General features: G+C 43.5%; 1 protein-coding gene across 1 annotated transcript in view; it reads left to right on the top strand.

Annotated features, from left to right (window-relative positions):
* Positions 1-17,176, top strand: part of LOC119649274 — a 505,257-nt gene that overhangs the window by 264,689 nt on the left and 223,392 nt on the right. The gene's annotated exons all lie outside the window — the stretch shown is intronic.

The following is a 17,176-nucleotide window of genomic DNA, read 5'->3' on the forward strand; positions in this document are numbered from 1 at the left end:
ACCCGATCATTTTCCAAGATTCTCTGCGGAGTATACTTATAGTAAGGATGGTAGGTGGCCACTAAGTTATACTTCAATGCAAGGTTTTGATGGAGAATCTTGCAGACGGAGTTATGACGATTGGTGTACTCGGTACCGCTCAACATCCTGTACACAGATGTTATGTGCTGGATGGTCTCCTCTTCACAACCTACAACTGGAGTTGGTGATTGAGGAGTCGTGAAGAATGTACTGTTTATAATTTTTTGTTGGGAGCGAAGCATCCTGAATTGAAGTCAGGAATGCTTCGGTCCCATAGAAAAGTACACCATTTGTCAACCATTTGTTGGAGGCTTCGATGTCAATGCCTGACAACAACAAATTTTTTATATGACCTCCGTGAATGGGTTTCTCTTTCCACATGTCGATCTTCTGTTGGACTGAAGTAACATTCGACATGGGATCCCATTCTCTGCTTCTCAAGTTCAAAGGAGATAATTTATTATCTGCCATGACGGTAGCCTGATGTATTTGGCTAGAGGATTGTTTCTCATAGAAAAACAATTCGAAGGGAATGCACTTGATTGTAGTGCAACGTTTTGAAATCAAGTACCCCCCTTCCTCCCTGATGACGTGGGATAGTGATCCTCAATTTTTCGGCAGCTCTATTATGCATGTTGTTGTTTGCAAGAACTACCCTTACCCGTCTATTGACAGCTTCTAAATCAGTATTACTCCGCTGTATCACACCGAAAGTGTATAGAAGGACGGGAATGGCGAAGGTGTTGATTGCCATGATTTTATTTTTCCCGTACAGCTCAGTTTTAAGGACAAGATCCAGACGCCGTTCAAATTCCCCCAGCAACTTAGATTTGATTATTGCCACAGCAGGTGTTGTTGCTTGCAATATGCCGAGGTATTTGTAGACGTCGTCCGAATCCATACCCTCAATTCGGATGTTATTTTGGCTGCATCCTTCGTTGTCGGTGTGTTTTCCCCGAACAATTGTTTTTATGCGAAATTTTTCCAAACCCAACTGCATATCCCTGCTGAACTGGATGGTGATATCCAGCAAGGAGCGAAGTTGGTTCTCGTCTTTGGCATACAATTTGATGTCGTCAATGTACATTAAATGGCTTAATGTACGTTTCGACAATATGCCATGCTTGACTTGGAACCCGTATTTGCTTTCATGCAAAAGATGGGATAGCGGATTCAAAGCCAAACAAAACCACAGTGGGCTTAGAGAGTCGCCTTGGAAAATGCCACGCCTGATTGGTATCTCTCCTGATGTTTGCGAAGATACCGATAGCTTCGTGCTCCAATTCTTCATTACTGTTCTCAGTAGAAGAACGACATTCGGGTTGATTTTATACAAGCGTAACACTTGTAGTAACCACGAATGTGATATGGAGTCAAAGGCTGATTTATAATCGATATAGGCTGTCGAGATGTTTCGTTTTTGGTGGACAGCCTGCTTTACAGCTACCGTATCGATTATAAGCTATTCTTTGCAGCCTCAGGAGCCTTTTGCGCATCCTTTTTGCTCCTCAGCTATCAATTTATGAACATCAAGATGTTTTGAGATGTTCGCGCACAGAACTGAAGTGAAGACCTTGTAGATGGTAGGAAGAAAAGTAATTGGTCGACATTTTGAAGGGCAACAGACACCCTGTTCCTTGGGGATGAGGAAAGTTATCCCCTTGGTGAAAAATGGTGGAACTAAATCAGGATCGGCAATCATCTGATTAAATTGATTTGCCAATATCCTGTGAGTGCTCTTGAACCGCTTCAGCCAGAAGTTGTGAATCTTGTCAACTCCTGGCGCCTTCCAGTTACCTGCCTTGTCAAGGGCTGCTTCAACGTCGACTTCAGTTACGTCAGGCATGGTCATTTCGGGGAGGGCCTCGCATGAACGCATAAAGTGTGGGAGCCACGCGGCTTCTAAATTGCAACGACTGGATTCGCTCCAAACACTTCTCCAGAAGCCTTCTGCCTGATCCAGATCGAGGTTACTTTCCCTATCTGAGCTGGTGAGATTTTTGTAGAATCCCCGTTCGTTCTGGAAGAACAAGGTGTTGTCTCTCCTTCGCTGAAAGCTTTTCTGATACCTACAGATGCGATTGGAGCATACCGCAAGTTTCTGCTTCAGCACCTCGAGGATTTTTTCGATTGGCATATCATTGGACAGATGGTAGTTTCCAATGATGTTCGCAACGCATCTGTGCACTTTTGGTGATGGATTTCCAAGGAGTGCTTGCGTCATACGACCAATCTCCATTCTCAACTTTTCGACTCTTTTGTTGAGTCGAAACACCCAGAACGGTAAAGTCCTTCTGCGCATACCTCTGTTATTCGCTCTAAGATGTTGGTTATGGAGACGAATAACCGAATAACACTACTAAATATGTTACCCCAAACACTCTTCTTTTACTTGCACTTGGGACTAACATGCTATCACGGAATTGCAATGATCATATAGTTTCCTCCTTTTTGTAAATAATACCATCGAGGTTTTCTTTGGATTTACTGCAAGCACATGCCTGAAGCACCAATAATCAATTATCAATCATCAAATCAACGGTGCGTTGTCTATTTCTACTCACCATTCGGAGGTCTCGACCACTAGCTAGCACAGCCACATGATAGACATAAGTTTGGGTGTGTGATGACAGTTTAGATAGGAGTATTCTACTTGAAAGAAGTCGGGTAGCGATAAACGTTTACTTCAGTACACAGCAATCTTTCGGTACCCATAACATAGTTCGACTTAATTAAAGTATCATCGACGTCATGATATCTGATGATGTCATGCTTTTAAAAGGGCGCACAATCAAAAATCCCTTCATTGTCGGCGGACACTCCCATACCCTACTCCTTTTCAAAGTTGCGGACTTTTTCCGCTGGCAAGCAAATGTGGCGCCCAACCAGCCTTTCTAGATATTTCAACGAGAATGATGTTAAGCTGATTTGTCTGGAAATTTCTGGTTGTGCACGTAGTTTAAAGTAAAACCGGTAGAAAAATATTTCCTAGAAGCTACTCTCGCCTTCAAGATTGGACAGATGCTCAAGAAGTAGTATTATAGCCCTTCCTCTTTCACTGGTAACCGCCCCTCTCATAACGATACAATTTCTCTAGCAGCGCTTTCGTGTTGAACCGTTTGAGGAAAACGCTAATTCTCTGCTTCCACTTATATCACCGGTGCTCCCAGAGTGAATACTTCCAACTTCCTGACTTAGTTTTAGAGTTGGCCCACGCTCTTTAACTCGTCCCTTTTAGGTATTCTGCGCAGCCTTGAAGTTTCTTTTTCACGTCACCGCACCTCACGGTGTACTCTGAAGACGATTCACGTCGAGCGTTTTATATTCACGCTGGGAGTCTCTGGACTTTAACAGGTCTTCATTCCTATTGGTTTTACAAGCTGAATTCAGAAGTCATCTGGTTGATTTCTTGAGTTTTTGTATTTATCGGTTGCACCAGGGGACCGTTTTATCGGGTTCACCACATGCAGGAGAACATGTCTTTTCATAACCCTCTCAAAAAGTGTACGGTCCAAAGTTTCCAAGTCGGACCAGTTAAAGCCATAAAATCAAATAGCTTTTCTCCTCTAGGATTTCATTTGCATCACAACCTATTAAGGCTTCAAGTGCATTTGATAGTGCATATGCTACCAGAGCCATTAGTTATTGTGTCGGCAGAGGACAGGGGAAATCATAGGCTAAATAAGCAGAGACGACTATGCCGTTTTTAGTTTCGCCAATAATCTGGTATTGTAAGGTAACCGCAACTAGATCCTAGGAACAGACTTCTTCATGCATGATTACCTCTAACAATTTTGACATCAAGACAAACTCTCGGTTTTATGTATTTTATCGTAAAAGATTTTAGCCGCATTAACTGATATAATACCGTAGGTTTTGTTAAATTGAATCCAGGGCTCTTACATCAGAAAGGTATGCAACTTTGCCTCCTTGCCAGTAGAAAGGAAGAGGATTTGGCGTGTTCCAGGTTGATTTGACCGACTTTTATGTTTTTCGACATAAGCTTAGTCTTATATGTAACAAAAAGCACATAGAAGTATATGTCACGGTGGGTGTGTAACCAGCTCTCTCTAATACTGCCGTGTGCCGATAAATACTTGATAAATACATGATCGATTTCTCCTATAATTGTCGCATTTGGAAGTGCATTGCTGCACCGTTTTTATGCATTAGGGGCCTCATATCTTCACCCAGAGCATTCCTTTTCAGTTTAATTCCCTTTATGGTTCGCGGTGTCCGGTTTGCAGATCCAATTCTATGGACTCGCGTCAAACCTGTTTCGTTCACATCCCTATCTCTCCTTTCTTCCGATTGTTCCATTAAAGGTGTTGTGAAGTTACTGATAGGTAGGATTTACCCTGTAGTCCCTTTGCCAGTGCAACCCTTCTTAAGGGGTCGAAAACCATATTTTTCGGCGATCGCAAAATGATGATTATACTGTACAGTCCTAATATGATTGAATTTCAATCTTTCCACGAAAAAATGGGACATTCCATGGTGACTGTTTCTGACCACTCGCAGTGCGGTACTCTTTGAACACCAAACTGAAACCCTCCAGGTCTGTGGACTTGTCCTGCCAATGCCTTTCTTCTAAGGTGTGATTCTTAAACCTTGACTTCGTTGCAGTCTTCAACCTTTTTTCCCACAGGCATGCCATGAGGACGGTAAATTGTTCCTCTGATATTTCACCATCCTTGGAGGAATCTAACACAACAGACAGAAGTGAAGCTGCGGCTTCTGCATATGTCTCTTCTTCCCCGTCTCCCCGTATTCTTATGAGAAGATCCAGCTTCGTTGATATCTCTTTCGCTGATTCCATCACCTCTCGTCACACTGGTCCTTGCCCCCGCGGAAATCGTGGAAGTAGGTCCTAGTGCAACGCACAACAAAGCGTTCCTTACCACCGATGTAGTGGTTTTACACTTCCTGCGCTGGTTATCGCTGAATCAAGAGTTTGCTACGTTTCGTTCAGTCTGAGTCTCCCCACCAAAGATTCCACTTTTTTATGTCCGATTTCTCGGGATATTAGCACACCTGGTGGTCAAGCCACATCGATGTCCTTATTCCCAAGGAGCTTCCTCTTCCTCTTCCTTCGTCTGCTGCTGGCTGGGAATCCATGGCTCTGTACTAGGAAGATATAAGAACAGCGGTGAAACTTTTTTAACCTTACTGCTGCGGTGTTCGTTCAGCACAGCGCTTCGGCTTGTTCTGGTAAAGAAAAAGGATAAGGTGCTAACAGGTAGGGTCTGAACTGTAGTTACTTCGTTATCGCATTGGTTGAGCACCCACACGGGTGATCTGCCAATAGATCCGCACATAGATATATTGTGAAGAAATGTATTGAAAATTCTGCAACTTTCTGTATTTTATACGAGTCGAAGAGCAGCTTTCCAATATGATTGACACTTTCCAGGGAAAAGTGCAGCATGATATGGTGACAATCCCTAAGTACATCAACCTCAGTTAGAACAACAAGCTGAAATCCTCCAAGTTTGGGGGTTTATCCTTCCTGGCATGCGTGTACTTTAGCTTCCAGTATCCGAGATCAATGCCCAGATTTTTTAAATTTTTCTCTCTTTTTTTCCACAGGCAATGGCAACAGCAACGCTGCTGTTGCGCATACATTCTATCCTCTTTTTTGCCGTTTTAGTGTTTATATAACTGTGAAGAAATATCTTGCTGATTTCATCATCTTCCGACCCCGGTCCTAGTCTTCGCGAAAAGCGTAGAGATAGAGCACAACAAATCGTTGCCTACCAATGAGGTATTGGTTTTATGCTTCTTACGTGCATCACCGCTGATCGGAGAGTTTACCAGAATTGTCAGCTTACACATTGTGACCGACTTCTCTGGATATTGCTAGACCTGATAATGCAGTCACGTCCTTGTCCTCATTCCGGGAAGGTTCATATTCTTTTAACTTGGAGCCTTTCCAGGTTAACCGTGTCAGATCAATATGACTCTATTTTTACATACTGGAATTAGGCAAATTGCGTTCACATCACAAGCTTGCCTTTCTCCCATTCTCGATGGTAAGGGTGGAAGAGGGGCTCTGCCAATCCGAATTTAGCCCCTTAATATCTCCTCCCTAGTGGCTGAAATTTCCTTCTGTCGAGCCTTGTTCTTTCGGTTTTTGGTCGATTTAGGTAGTAGTGCCATAGGCGGACCCACCGCAGGGAAATTTCGAGTTTCTCTTATTACGAGAATTTCTATACTTTTCGGCGTAGATGCTAAATGCAAGCTTTCCATTGAAGAGGCAGCATGCCTTCCACAGTTTTCTCTGTGGGGAACATTGTTCTGGTGAGACTTCCAATATCCTCGCCTAGACGGCCACTTGATGGTTCATATATTGCGGGTGAATTCAAAGTCTGCGACATTTTAGCAACGCCACCGCAACAAGTTTCTATCTAAGGGTAGGTAAAGAAGCTTACTCAGGCTCTATGACATCATGCTTCTTAAATAGCTAAGAACACAAATTAATCTGTACAAGCGAACGTATCAGGTGATCATTGAAAGATCAGTGATTACCATTTATCATCATCAGCCTTATATTTTGTGCCAGGTTACCTTTCTGTGCGTTTGCTCTGGAGAACCTGTAGTTCTTGGACTTCGCATCCGCCTATTGAGGGGAGGTTCCTAAATGCTATTGTGACCACTAGTACTGGCTCGCTTTCCCTGCATCGCCATATTGTCAGGTAAATATGGTTTTTAAATGGTAATTCCTTAAGGTGCTATGAAAAGTGTATGAAGTTTTCTGAGGTTTCTCCTAAGGTAAGCACCGTAAGTACCGTTCTTGTCAGTAACGCAACAGAAGTATTCGATATCCTATGTGCGTTGATGTTGGTTTTTGACAACTCGTTACAAATCTCCCTCGGCATTCCGAGTGTTCATTTTATCATAAGGATCTTCGTAATCCACCTCTCGGGTGACAGCGATCGCTTTCTTTGGTCCCCGATTGGCATTTTTGCCAGTGTTTTATTGTCGGGCCAGTGCGTTTCTCACGCACTTTTATTGAGGTACGCTGGTTTCATAGAGAACGACTTTGTAGTCAGTGACGGTGGGAAAATATTGGCGTTTTATGAGAATATAGCCGATTTGATGAACCATTTATTCACAAGTATAGGGTCATGGGTGTCTGCAAAATCGATTATACGCTCAGCACCCTCATTGCACGCTCCAAATCCTTTTCCCCCATGTCGCCTGCAATGATGATATAATCATCAGCAAGCCCGTTGCAGGTCTTTGCAGCGAGAAGTCGTCAGAAGGCATATTTCTCGCCATCAGGTCGAGGTGTCTGTAATAGTGATTTTCATTAGCCGATCATCAACTTGTTCTCTTATGGCATCGCGGAAACCTTGCCAAAAGCGCGCGGCGTATTGAGTGTGTAGGCTGCCAAGATAGAGAAGTTTGTAGAATTAACGCATGCTCCTCCACAACGATTTCGAAGGCCGCCAGAATGCTTGCTTCCTCCAATATGAGAACGAACGCATTATCACCACAGGGAGAGGCTAAAGGGTACTCGTTTCCTTCTTGTCGTATTGTGATTATGGACTGCTCTGCCCATTTCAAGGCACGCTCTCATTACTTGGTAGCCAACGGTGAAAGGTTTGTAGATTTCTCCAATTTTCACCATCATATCACACAGGGCCTCTCAAAAATTCAGGTGGGCTTCGGCTCACTTGGAAGGAAGATCTAATCAGGTCGACCATATCGGGGTGGTCTTCTGAATGGAGTAACGAAAGAGGTGCTAACACCGGTTTCGAAAGGGTTCATCATGGTTGCTTACATTCGGTTTCTTGTCGCTGCTATGTCTAACACTATCACGGGAAAACAATGCCTCGAACCCATAATTTAAGCCATTTTCGCGATTCAACTGTCACCTAGTAGTCGAAAAACTTTCTTACTATGCAAACAATACAAACTTTACACAACCTGATGACTAGGAAGACGTCACGTGACATGATCAGTGTGGAGGCGTGGAGCTAAGTTTTTGAATATAACGAACGGAAGGCGCTGTTGATTGTTGCAAGTGCAGGTGAAAAGAACGCGCTCAAGCTCCATTGTCCCCGACAAAATCCAAGATGTCTAGCTTAGCCTGCGGTGGCGTTGGCTAGGAAAGTAGAAATTGCTGCAGATAGCAACGATAGTGGTGCTTCATATCGCATTCGATGACAATATGAGGGCGGCAAGCTGAAGAGAAGGAGCACTTCACAACGATTCTTAATTGTATAACATCCGCCCACGAGAGGTGAGACGACGTGGCAGGTTATCAGAACACACGGATGTTGAACAAGATGGCAAAGAATAAAAAAATCGGCGTTTTCGCCGAGCAGGGCGAAAAGAGCCACCTCAAAAACCAGGCGATTGTTAAGGAATATAATAATAAACTCTTGGGAAACCAGCGGAAAGTGAAACTTGTCTCCTCCAAAAGTAGAACAAGGTCGAATCGAGTTTACAAAGACAACCTCCACAGATAACGAAGCGGAAATGGTCAGACAACAGAGCAGGCGTAAGACATATGTATGTTACCAGAAGTCACTGGTGTTGCTAGCATATGTTAACTCTGCAAGCGACAAACTGTAATCGGAGGTATGAACCAGCGTTAAGGCCAAGCTCAAGCATTCCTCGGCAGCAAGGGGCGACAGGGAGGATATCCTTTACTTTGGACCGTAGGTATCACATAATAGATGAGATCAGCGAAGCGAATGCTTGGAGGCATTGCAAAAACCGGCTTACAGATCGCAGTTTACAGTCAGCCCAGGTAAAGGTCAAAGTGTTCCATTTCGTGAAACCGAACGACGACTTGGACTCAGTCGGTGCCGCCAACAAACTGTTGGATCAGGTGAAAATCGGCTGTCTGATGGGGAGTTACGTGAGTAGACCATGCTGAGGTTACGCAGATAAATTTGTGGTTTCCTCCGACGAGGAATGAATCGAAAAATGTAGAAATGCTGGATCGGAGGAAGAGGAGTATCATCAAAAGCCTCCAAACAGTTATTACTATTTATTCTATAGCATGAATGGCACTAAAGTTTGTTGCACTTTTATACTCGGCTGGATGAGCTTGCACGCCTTTTTGTACCCCAACCAGAGCTCAGACGGCTCATTCATGTTGAATCTGGAGCAAACGGCAGCTAAGAACGTATGTATGCTTCTTCTTCTCAGCTTACGAGGGAATAGGATTAGAGTGTTGTCTTACGTAATAGATAGTATCTATGTTGAGAATCGAGATCATCCAGCCTGATCTGCAGCCACTTATCGAAAGCTGTCAGTGGAGAGTGTTTTCGGTGCTTTGGCTGATAGTAATGACAGAAATGAATGAGTGGGATGGAGTTGATGTGATTTGCCGACATCTTGTTGATATTAGTGTCAGCGAAATTCCTCTCCGTTATGAGTGCAATCATAGAAGGCCGGTTGGCAAAGGTGTGCCTGAAATTTTACATAACTCCAATCAAAACCAACGGTATCTGCATTTCATCTCTGTGGGTAAATGGGCAAAGATTGTCACTTTCTTCCAATGTAAAGAATATCTGAGTGTATCCTACGTTTAAATTGAATGCTAAATATAGAACTGAGCGTTGGAAAAACCTGCATAGTTTTCTAGGCCCGCAAGAGGATCTTCTTGAAGAAATGGGATCTTTAGTCAAGAATGGTTCCGTGACGTACGCTTCTGTTGGTGTCCAGTGCTGTGCAGAAAATACAATAGGACCAGACTCGATAAGATCCAATGGGCCGCATGTTTAAGGCTGTGTAGCCTTGTCCGGCGGATATCCCCTGGATGCTGTATTGTGCAATGCTGTCAGACTTTGTGAGTTCCGATGTTGGATGTTGGATAACGAATGGCTACGGCCGTGGAAATATCCTATATGAAGTGCTTCAGTAGCTCTGAGCAATCTCTATATACTATGACACACGCAAGCTGAGCTTGAAGAGGACATTAACGGTCCACTTTCAACCCTATTGCTTGAGGCAGGCTGTGAACACTAAGTAAACAATTTTTTGGGGACCTCAAACAGATCTCTTTGAGTTTGAGTTGTAGGGTGAGGGAGCTTTTATGTTTCGTAAATTCCAAGGGTGGGTGCTGAAGATCTGAGCCGACAAGATCCTGTTCTCTTTGTCCTTCCAACGGCAGTCGCATGTTGGTAGCATCATAATGACGCACCGCATTAATCGAGTTCCTCGGAGCGGCCACTCATTCTTACTTAAATGAAAAGTGATTAACCTATAACAACAAACAACAAATCGAACGCGACACAAAAGGCGGGGTCAGTAAAATATACAAATAATCAGAATGGGTAAACATAATATCTTCCGAGTAGTTATTTTCTCCTACTAAATTATTTTGATCAGATTTGAGCCTCATCTCATGAATGGGAATCCACATAAGCCACTAAATTGATTTTGAATACCGCATAGACTTCATAGCCCAGAATTTTCATTGAAATTGTTTTATAAACTCAATCACTCATCCTACGCCAACCAAATTAATCGCTCACCATCTATTTTGCGAAACATTCTAGAAACGTTGACGAATCGAATTTTCTAAATCGCTGGAACAGCTGCCGTGTATTGGGATTATCGGAAATTTACTTTCGCTCTAATCCACTTTTTTGCGAATAAAATACTTCCGAGTGGTCCGAAAACTGTTTTGAAATTTTCATCGCAATTTCGCAATTTTCAAAAGACAGAGACCTTGAGAAGCAATGATTAGCTTCATCTCCATTAACAAGACTCAATTTTCTCTACACCTCCACACAATATCCGGAATGCTTCGTTCAATATAAATATTTCTTTGCCTTTTTTGATTGAAATGCCATCCGGACGAGAGATTGACCTTTATGGAATAGATATCCGTAGGAAAAAAAGATGAGCACTATAGCTCGTGGTCTTCCTTTTTCCACGTTATCCTATCTGATAGGAAGCGACCTTTTTGTAATAATCATCGGAGGGTTAAGCACCAAAGCATGGAAAGAGGCGACAAAATAAATTGCCTTTTGATTAAGACGCAAGGAACGAAACCATCATCTTCATCAGGTGCCTAACGTCATTGAATCGCTACCCGATCTAGCTCCACTGCCTTGGTCTTAACATATTCACGATACAGCTTTCTAAACTTTCCGGGTCCATTCGATTATTCCACGTTTTTTCCTCCACCAGTTTTCGTGGAAGAGAAATCATCTCAGGTACAGCTTATCGGATTTATGTTGGTCTCTTCCTACTTTCACTTTTTTCACCTAAAGATGAAAGCGGTCGATGGAGATACCGCTTAAGAAAGCAGCAACCTGGGAAAATATAATAAGATACTTTTTGTTATATGGGGAAAAACTTTTATCATAATTGAGCTCTCAGTTCCTCAGTTCTTTCTTGTTTCAAAGTTTCGGCTTCTTTTTTAGGGAGAGGAATTAGGGCCAGCCTGGAAGCTGATGTAAGTTAGGCAATTGTTGATATTTATTAAACGACAACTTGTTTAATAAATTTTTATAGCGATTTTTATAGGTGACTTATGGAGGTAAAGTTTCGGTTAAATTAAAAATGAGAAATTGAGCAATTTCTTAGAGATGGGGGTTTATCGCCAATATATTTCAAAGGGGGATTATTATAAGGGGTTGTATCGAGAGGGTTCGCAGTTTGTAACAAACCTGATCGCAACAAATTAAGGAATCGCTGTCTTGTAGCAGAAAAAGACAAAATGGCCCAACAAACCTACGATATCCGTTTGTTAATTGTTTCGTAATAAAATCACTTGTCCTGCGTTCACGAAAAATGTAGGCCTAAGATGAAAGCAACCATAATATCTTTCAATGAAATAAAATTGGCTTAGCCAAAGATAAGGTAATACCAGAACGGGGAATATAGCTGAATGAAGGTCTCCACAGTGTCTAATCATATGTTCACCTATTATCAAATGTAATATGACTGAACAAGGATACTGTAGATGTCTTACATTGGGAGGAATATATTGCATATACTACATATAGCTACCATACTTTTTCCAAAAAAATGGACTGCGGTTTCTTTCATAACCGAGCCAAATTATCAGATGTTGCCACGGTAGCCTACAGTAGGTAGGTAATACCTTAGGTTTTGAAACTCAACGATTATTATTTCGATTTGTCACAATCTCGGCAGATGCCCAATTTTACCCAATATTAGCACTACGTGCGAAGCAGTTAGATTCGGATAATCCTAGTTACTCAAAAAGAATAGAGGATCTTTGGTAGTGCTGACTGGTAGTAGGTTATTGGGAAGACCGGTCAGAAATATGTCGCCACATCGAGCACATTTGCGGTATGGTGTACTTCTGCATTATTAAACCAGATTGTGCGAGAGTCCCAGGACATCTAGGGCAGCCTCGAGGGGTATAGGGAAAATGCCTGCAGTTGACATTTTTTGAAAACTAGAATCACTCCTTTCAAACGTAAAATTTCTCTGAGTTCCCGCGTCAATTCTTCCCCGCGTGTTTTCGCTCAGTGCTGCTATTATGAGGGATACCATCAGTGATATACGCGAAGCGATCCGTCTTGTCGACTAACAGGCCTTCAGTTTTGTTGTGTGGAATTCTGTTGCTCGTGAATTCTGCAATTTAGTTAGAAAGTTCGTAATTCGCTAGAAGAAGAAGAACACCGGTGGAGCGCACCTAACTGCGCGACCACGCATTCAAATAGTCCCAATTCTCAGCAAAGTAAAGACTTATTCAATTTTAGAAACTTTCACTCAATGGTGTCAAGTCATTGTTTTAGCCGTTGAGCGTTTTCAATATGATGGTTCAAAACTATTTTGGACAACAAGTGTTTGAGAATTGCCAGATTAGGTTGATAGCAGAAGTTGAATGAAAGCCGTGCCTACATAATCAATTGATTTATTTAAATCCAATATCGATCCTGCTTCTCATTTTGGTTAAAAAAAACGCGGTTTTGCGCCGAGGTCCACCAATTTGATATCTCTAAAAGCTGTCTGGCGTCCTAACCTACGCCATCGCTCCATCTCAGGCAGGGTCTGTCTCGTCTTCTTTTCCTACAATAGATATTGCTCTTATAGACGTTCCGGGTTGAATCATCCACATCCATACGGATTAAGTGACCCGCCCACCATAACCTATTCAGCCGGATTGATGGGCAGCCCAAGATCTCGCGCCGCCTGCTCGATCTGGATGAAGGCAGTTTGTACGTTTCGGGTCGCTCTTCCCATGATGTCGATATCGTCAGTATAGGTTGGGTGGACTTAAAGAGGATCGTACCTCTTGCGTTTACTTCAGCATCACGAATCACTTTCTCCAGGGCTAGGTTAAAAAGGACGCATAATAGGGCATCCCCTTGTCGTAGACCGTTGTTGATGTCGAATGGTCTTGAGAGTGATCCTGCTGCTTTTATCTGGCCTCGCACATTGGTCAGGGTCAGCCTAGTCAGTATTATCAATTTCGTCGGGATACCGAATTCTCTCATGGTCATGCACAATTTTACCCTGGCTATGCTATCATAGGCGGCGTTAAAGTCGATGAGGAGATGGTGCAACTGATGTCCATATTCCAACAGTTTTTCCATCGCTTGCCGCAGGGAGAAAATCTGATCGTTTGCTGATTTGCCAGGAGTGAAGGCTCTTTGGTATGAGCCAATGATGTTCTAGGCGTATGGGGCTATCCGACCTAACAAGATTGCGGAGAATATCTTATAGATGGTACTCAGCAACGGGATACCTCTATAATTGCTGCACTGTCCGATATCTCCCGTTTTATATATGAGCCAGATAATGCCTCTTTGCCAATCGTCAGGCATTGATTCGCTGTCCCACACCTTGAGCACAAGTTGTTGAACCATTAGGTGTAATTGGTCGCCTCCATATTTAACCAATTCGGCTGTAATTCCATCGGCTCCTGGCGACTTATGATCTTTTAGTCGATGAATTGCACTGACTGTTTTTCCTAAACTTGGTGGTGGCAGTATTTGTCCGTCGTCTTCAGTTGGCGGGACCTCCAACTCGCCGATATTCTGGTTGTTCAGTAGCTCATCAAAGTACTCAACCCATCGCTCCAATATGCCCATTATGTCGGAAATCAGATTTCCCTCTTCGTCTCGGCAGGATTAACATCAGGTCGCTTCTCCACTCGCCGGAGTTCGTGATAAGTCTCCGCGTGTGCCCTCGTTCTTTGAGAATGCAGCATTACTCGGTATTCTTCCGTTCCGATGCTAGCTTAGATTCATCGTCAAACCATCCGTTCCGACTCTTTTTGCGGCTGGGGACAAATATGTTTGTGGCCGTATGGAGGTCATTTGTTGATGCTTCATCTCCAGGATCTCTCTTGACTGCGACTATTGCGGCATCTATTTCCCTCTTATAAGTGTTGCTGAGGGCTGTGTTGTGGATGGCTTCAGTGTTAACTCTCACCTGATTGTCAGAAGGGATTCTGGGTGGTGTTGTTATTCAAGCTTGGAGCACCATGCCAACGAGATAGTGATCCGAGTCTATATTGGCCCCCTATATGTTCTGACATTCATCAAGGCTGATAGGTGTCGGCGATCGATCAACACATGGTCAATTTGGTTGAAAGTGGTCCCGTCTGGAGAGGCCCACGTATGTTTGTGCAGCGTTTTCCGCGCAAACCAGGTACTTCCAACAACCATTTCGTATGACACTGCTAATTGAATAATCCGTAGTCCGTTATCATTTGTATTTTAGTGTAAGCTATGGGAGCCAACGTATCGCCTAAATATGGGTTCCTTCCCTACTTGGTTGTTAACATCCCCAAGTATGATTTTGATACCATATCTGAGACAGACTTCGAGGGTTCGTTCTACTGCTTCGTAGAAGGTATCCTTCTCCGACTCTGCAGTCTCCTCTGTAGCCTTATGAGGCTTATATTTCTAAATATGCCTCGCAAACGCAGACCGCAGTCGCCCGCTTATGTTTTCGAAGCCAATATCAGCAGGTTTCATTTTTTTGGCTGACTAAGAAAGCTACTCCCAGCAGATGGTTTACTGGATGGCCATTATAATACATGGTGTAGCGATTCTTCTCCACGAAACCAGTCCCCGTTCAACGCATCTCTTGTAACGCGGTTACATCAGCCCTATATTGGGACAGGGTATCGGCTAGTTGCTCAACAGCATTCGGTCTGTACAGGGAGCACACGTTCCATGAGAAAATGCGCACACCGTTTGTCCTTTGTCGTTGCCGGGTTCGTCGTTGTGTTATCCTTCCTATCCGAGGCTCTTGTTCCGACTTCGTAACAAGTTGTTTTCCGTATATCAGTTGTTACAATTTGCCCCGTTTTTAGGCGCGGGAGACTCACCTTCATTCTTCTCCGTTTGCAGCTTTTCGTTAAGAAAGAGCTGCCAGCGGATACCACGTGGAGGTGGAGATAGGGATTGGTAGTAGAACTGTTGGTGTTTGTTCAGCGGGCGTTTCTCAGGTTTTATGCTCCATCATGGGTACCAATCCACGTTTCGCCTGGGCTATACTACCCTTTGATCAGAGTCCTGAGAGAGAGACCCGAGTCAAATCATGGTAATAATCTCCGGCGAGCGCAATGCTGACCACATTGCTCTATAAGGTCCTGTAATCCTATAGTGAACCATTACGGTCTTGAATGAAGTGCTCTAACACATTTGAAGGCCCTGATCCAATATGGATTGTTGCGCCCGTGACTATTGTTATTATTAATTCCAGATTCCAGATGTGGAAGGAATTGATCGCCATAGCACTCGCTTACTAGTAATTGAGTGCAAGGAAAATACGATGGTCGAGCTGGCCGTGAATTTGTGGTGTCGTTACTGTTATATTATTGAAGGCCTGCTTAGTAACGGTCAGTAAATCTAAACCATCTGTCGGATTTCGTTCAGGCTGTTAAAAGGGAACTTGAACGGATGTCTATGTCTTCGATATAATCGGCCATCGCGTAAGTAGGCATGAGCCGATCGGTGGATACTGTAGTGATTCGTCCGGCAACTTCAACTTTAATGAACGAGCGTTCTACTGATCATCCAATATGGGCTCTGGTGCATATTGGAGTATTTTCTTTGGTTCATCGATACGGATGAAGACATGGCTTGTTATTGCCTGGTTCTTGAATATGAATATTCTTTTACTGTAATATTGACTCCCATTGACTGCACGTAACATTTGGAAATGCTGTCCCAACTCGTTGGCAAAATTGGGCGTGTATACCTGCTCGTTGTTGAACTGGAGGTGTAATAGCTGACCATACACCACTTCTGCTGCAGCTGTACCGAGGCCTTCCTTTCAAGCTGCGCGAATACCGTGTTGTACGACAGACAATGCTTCCGTCCAGCGGCTGTAGTATCTTATTGCTGGTTTGAGCTGATGCTGAAAACGCTCGGCCATGCCATTGAAATGCTGTAGTTTTGGTGCGGGTTGCATCGATCAGGCTGGTGAGTTGTTGAAACAACGTCGATTCAAACTGAAGTGGTATGCCTGGAGATCCATATGTCAAGGAACGCTCTACCAACTGTGATGGCTTCTTGACCGGAGATTGGTGCTACTTTCGGCTACGTAAGAAACGGTCTACTATGGTCAGGCAATAACGTTGCCCCTCGCAATAAGGCATAACGATAAGATCCCGATGAAGGTGCTCGAATCTAGATGATGGTAGCCCAAAAGTCCCGACTGGTGCAGTCACATGACGAGTCACTGTTAATGGCTGACAATCATTGCAATCGTTGCCAACAACAATTAATCTGCTGTTGGAGGACTGCCCCAATCGCGAAGTCAGATGCACCGCAGAGAATGGCCAAAGGTGTGTCAGATTTTGGATGTACAAGCAGCGTCGCCTGTTGAAGTGCACTTTTGGAAGCTTCGAAAGCTGCGGTAGATTCGCTAGTCCATTGATTGTTGAATTTCCTATAATTTTTTCCGTGAATAATCTCGTTGAGTGATGCCTGTGCTGCTGTTGCTTTGGGTATGAATCTTTTGTAAAAATTTAACATACCCAAGAATTCTCTAAGCTGCTTCACTTTGGTTGGTTGCGGATATTATTGAATCGCTTTGACTTTGATTGGCAATGGACGTGCCTCCTCCTTTGAACGAAGGTATATTAAGAAACTGATCTTGTGCATTTACTTGGATTCACGACTACTCCATATTGTTTCAATTTTTGGGACAGAGTTCTTAGGCGGCTGGCGTGCTCTTCACATGAACATGA

Source organism: Hermetia illucens, chromosome 2, assembly GCF_905115235.1.
Source record: "Hermetia illucens chromosome 2, iHerIll2.2.curated.20191125, whole genome shotgun sequence".
In the NCBI taxonomy this organism is placed as follows: Eukaryota; Metazoa; Arthropoda; class Insecta; order Diptera; family Stratiomyidae; genus Hermetia; species Hermetia illucens.